Below are 5,489 nucleotides of genomic sequence, written 5' to 3'. Positions count from 1 at the left end.
CGCACTGCCTCATGACACCCTGTGCTCCTACCTCACTGAGCCTCCACTTCCTCATCCATGCAAAGGAGCTCTGCACAAGTGACTCTAAAGGTCAGGTAAACTGGAAATGGTGGCTGTGACATGCACCAGGAAAATGATATCTGTGAGCAGTAGGGTACTCAGCCATGTCCCCTGCTGGACCTTGAGTTCCTTGGGGCCACTTTTCCAGAAATAGGCATTGAGAGCATTCCCCATTGTTCCTCAGGATGGCCAAGAGGAGGATGCCTGTACCCAGGGGCTTGGATTCCAGTGGGGAAGGAGGGATGGAGTACAAACAAATACGCAGATAAAGCACAGAATAATGTCAGCCAGTGTGATATGTGTGCCGTGAAAAAACTCAAACCGGGAAGAGCATAGAGGGTGGCAGGGCAGCAGGTGGCAGGGCTGGATTCTAGATAGGGCAGGAACTGACTCTGATTTATCTGAATCCGCTGCACCTAGGACAGCTTTTTATGCAAAGTAGGCTATCAATTAAAAAACACACTTTTCTTCCATGCCACCTGAATATTACTGATGCTCCCAGCTGCAGTAGGGGGAGTTCCTTTAGCAATTCCTTTCACAGTCTGAAAAATTATCTACTAATTTATCAGTTTCATAAATCCACATTTTCATAAATCATTCTGTTTAAGGAGAGGCACATGAGTAGTGCCAGCCCTGGATCTCGGGGAACTGGATGCCTTGACTGTTAACGTGGCATGTGGCATCAAAGGACCAGGAGAGAAGTTGAGGCGGGCTCTCTGCTTGGGCGATCAGATTTCCTGCCCTGCCCTGCCCTGTCACAGTGCCTCCCGGGATGTGGGCTCCTGCTCTCTCCCCGGACACTGTTGGTGGCCACGGCGTCCCTCGATGGTTTGCTCTGGCGAGCACAGCTATTGCCGTGTTTGGAAATTGTCTCTTAGTTACTTGTGTTTTCCTTCTATTGTATGATGTAGCCCAACAAACAGGCATCTCCAAGGCTTCCAAGGCTTGCCAGCTGAGGCAAAACTGCACAACACTTCGCCACCTTCTTTCGGTGTAAACGAGTGTCCTTTTCTTTCAAGGTATACCCAATGACACATATTCACATTTTTGTGCATTTTGTTGATGATTTTACGATTTTTTTTCTTTTTTTTTTTAATTTCGGCATATTATGGGGGTACAGATTTTAAGTTTTCAATAAATGCCCATTTCCCCCCCCTCCCCAAAAAGTCTGAGTCTCCATCATGACCAACCCCCAGATGGTGCACATCTCACTCATTATGTATGTATATACCCGCCCCCCCTCGCACCTGCCCATACACGATTACTGTAGTACCAATGTGTCCACTTAGGTGCTACTCAGTTAATACCAGTTTGCTGGAGAATATATCTGGTGCTTGTTTTTCCACTCTTGGGATACTTCAATTAGTAGTATGGGTTCCAGCTCTAACCAGGAAAATATAAGATGTGCTATATCACCATTGTTTCTTAGAGCTGAATAGTACTCCATGGTATATATATATACCACATTTTATTAATCCATTCTCGGATTGATGGGCACTTGGGCTGTTTCCACAGCCTTGCAATTGTGAATTGTGCTGCTATAAATATTCGAGTGCAGGTGTCTTTTTTGTAGAGTGTCATTGGATCTTTTGGGTAGATGCCCAGAAATGGGATTGCTGGGTCAAATGGTAGATTCACTTGTATCGCTTTAAGGTCTCTCCATATTGCTTTCCACAGAGGTTGAAATAGTTTGCAGTCCCACCAGCAGTGTAGGAGTGTTCCTCTCTCTCCGCAACCACGCCAGCATTTATTGTTTGGAGATTTTGGATAAAGGCCATTCTCACTGGGGTTAAGTGATATCTCATTGTGGTTTTGATTTGCATTTCCCTGATGATTAGAGATGTTGAGCATTTTTTCATATGTTTGTTGGCCATTCTTCTGTCTTCTTTAGAAAAGTTTCTGTTCAAGTCCTTTGCCCACTTTTTAATGGGGTTATTTGATTTTTTCTTCCTAATTTTCGTGAGTTCTAAGTATATTTTAGTTATCAGTCCTTTATCGGATGCATAGGATGCAAAAATTTTCTCCCATTCTGTAGGTTGTCTGTTTACTTTCATGACTATTTCTTTGGCTGTGCAGAAGCTTTGTAGTTTGATCATGTCCCATTTATTTATTTTTGTTGCTGCTGTGATTGCCTTTGGGGACTTCTTCATAAACTCTTTGCCCAGGCCGATGTCTGGGAGAGTGTTTCCAACTTTTTCCTCTACCGTTCTCATAGTTTCATACCTTAGGTTTAAGTCTGTTATCCAGTGTGAGTTGGTTTTTGTGAGAGGTGAAAGGTGTGGGTCCTGTTTTAGCCTTCTACAGGTGGCTATCCAGTTTTCCCAGCACCATTTATTGAAAAGGGATTCTTTCCCCCAGCCTATGTTTTTGTCTGCTTTGTCAAAGATGAGATGGCTATATGAGGATGGTTTTATATCAGGATTCTCACATCTGTTCCACTGGTCAATATTCCTATTTTTGTGCCAATACCATATTGATTTAATTACTACAGCTTTGTAGTATAGTTTGATATCTGGCATATTAATGCCTCCCATTTTGTTTTTGTTGCCTAGAATTGCTCTTGATATTTGGGGTCTTCTTTGGTTCCATATGAAGCGTAAAATTATTTTTTCTATATCTGTGAATAATGCTGATGGGATTTTAATAGGTATTGCATTGAATCTGTAGATCAGTTTGGGTAGTACAGACATTTTGATGATATTGAGTCTGCCGATCCACGAGCATGGTATGGATTTCCATCTGTTTACATCCTCTGCTATTTCCTTCCTCAGTGTTTCATAGTTCTCCCTGTAGAGGTCTCTTATATGCTTGGTTAAGTATATTCCTAGGTACTATAATTTTTTTGTTGCTATTGTGAAGGGAATTGAGTCTTTGATTTGGTTCTCAGTTAGATTGTTGTTGGCGTATATGAATGTCTCTGATTTCTGTGTATTGATTTTGTATCCTGAGACTTTACTAAATTGATTGATCAGTTCCAGGAGTTTCTTGGTTGAATCTTTGGGGTTTTCTCGATATAATGTCATATCATCAGCAAACAGTGAAAGTTTGATCTCTTCTGCCCCTATTTGGATACCTTTAATTCAATTTTTCTGTCAGATTGCTGTAGCCAAGACTTCCAGCACTATGTTGAACAGAAGTGGAGATAGTGGGTAGCCTTGTCTGGTTCCAGTTCTAAGTGGGAATGCTTGCAATTATTCCCCATTCAGTATGATGTTGGCTATGGGTCTGTCATATATGGCTTGTATCATTTTTAGGTATGTACCTTCTATGCCTATTTTCTTATTTGTTCGTATCATGAAAGGGTGTTGTATTTTGTCAAAAGCGTTTTCCGCATCTATTGAGAGAATCATGTGGTCTTTGTTTTTGCTTCTGTTGATGTGGTGAATTGCATTTATAGATTTACGTATGTTGAACCATCCCTGCATCGCTGGGATGAAGCCCACTTGGTCCTGGTGGATTATTTTTTTGATAAATGTCTGGATTCGGTTAGCTAAGATTTTGTTGAAAATTTTTGCATCTATATTCATTAGGGATATTGGTCTGTAGTTTTCTTTTTTTGTTGCATCCTTTGCTGGTTTGGGTATCAGAGTAATATTCGCTTCATAAATGGTGTCGGGGAGGTTTTCGATCTTCTCAATGTTGTGGAATAGTTTTCTGCAAGATAGGTACTAGTTCTTCTTTGTACGTGTGGTAAAATTCAGGTGTGAAGCCATCTGGACCGGGACTTTTCTTTTTAGGGAGATTTTTAATTGCTGTTTCTATTTCAGCTGTTGAGATTGGTCTGTTCAGGGAATCTATTTCTTCCTGGTTGAGCCTAGGGAGGCTGTGTGTTTCTAGAAATTTGTCCATTTCCTCCACATTTTCCAGTTTGTGTGCATAAAGATTTTTGTAGTATTCATAAATTGTATCTTGTATCTCTTTGGGATCAGTTGTGATATCTCCTTTTTTGTTCCTGATGGAGCTTATTAGAGATGTCTCTTTTCTGCTTTTCGTTAGCTTAGCCAATGGTGTGTCAATTTTGTTTTGTTTTTTTCAAAGAACCAACTTTTTGTTTTATTAATCTCCTTTATAGCTTCCCTGTTTTCAATTTCGTTTAGTTCTGATTTGATCCTGTTGATTTCACTTTTTCTGCTAGGTTTGGGGTTGGTCTGTTCTTCTTTTTCCAGCTCTTTAAGTCGTTTCATTAGATTCTCTATTTGTGATCTTCTTGTCTTTTGGTTATAGGCATTTATGGAGATAAACTTCCCTCTCAGAACTTCTTTAGCTGTGTTCCAGAGGAGTTGAAAACTTGTCTCTCCATTGTCGTTTTCTTCATAGAACTTTTTTATTTCCGTCTTGATTTCTTCATTACGAAGTAATCATTTAGTAGGAGGTTGTTTAATTTCCACATTTTTGTGTAGAAATGTGAGTTTCTTTTAGAATTGATTTCTAGTTTTATTCCACTGTGAACTCAGAAGGTATATGGTATGATTTCTATTTTTTTAAATTTCTTGAGATTTTCTTTGTGTCCTAGGATATTGTCAATCGTAGAGAATATCCCGTCAGCTGATGAGAAGAACGTATAGTCAGTGGATTTTGGGTAGAATGTTCTGTAGATGTCTGTCAGACCCAATTGTTCTAGAGTTTTGTTTAAGTCCATTATTTCTTTATTAATTTTGTGTTTGGAGGATCTGTCTCGTGCCGTCAGTGGGGTGTTGAAATCTCCGGCGATTATGGAGTTGCTATTAATCCATTTGCTTAGCTCCAGTAAGGTTTGCTTTATGAATCTGGGTGCACCTAAGTTGGGTGCATATATATTTAAAATTGTTATCTCTTCTTGATGAACTGTGCCGTTCACCATTATATAATGACCCTCTTTGTCTTTACTACTTTTGTTGGTTTAAAAACTAAATCGTCTGAAATTAGAACAGCCACACCAGCCTTCTTTTGGCTTCTATTTGCTTGGAATATTGATCTCCACCCTTTTATTTTTAGTCTATATGCATCCTTGCAGGTTAGATGTGTTTCCTGAAGACAGCATATACTTGGCCTATATTTTCTTATCCATTCAACCAGCCTATGTCTCTTGAGTGGAGAGTTGAAGCCATTCACATTTATTGAGAAAACTGGTAGGTGAGGTAGATTACTGTTCATTCTGTTGGGTTGGATGTTGTTGCTATGATTTCTGTCTTGAGCCATTGTAATATCTGGCCTTTAATATCTTTAGGTTTTGGTTATTTTTATATTCGTGGCTTATTATTATGATGTTCCGTGCGTAACGCTGTTTTAAGTACTTCTTATAGGGCTGGTCTTGTCTTGGCGAATTCTCTGAGCCTTTGCTTGTCTGAGAATGTTTTTATTTCTCCTTCATATACGAAGCTTAGATTTGCAGGGAATAATATTCTAGGCTGAGCATTGTTTTGTTTCAAAAGAGTGAGAATGGGGCCCCA

The sequence above is a fragment of the Microcebus murinus genome, chromosome X (genome assembly GCF_040939455.1).
Source record: "Microcebus murinus isolate Inina chromosome X, M.murinus_Inina_mat1.0, whole genome shotgun sequence".
Lineage (NCBI taxonomy): Eukaryota > Metazoa > Chordata > Mammalia > Primates > Cheirogaleidae > Microcebus > Microcebus murinus.
Note: the sequence above shows the minus strand (reverse complement) of the source record.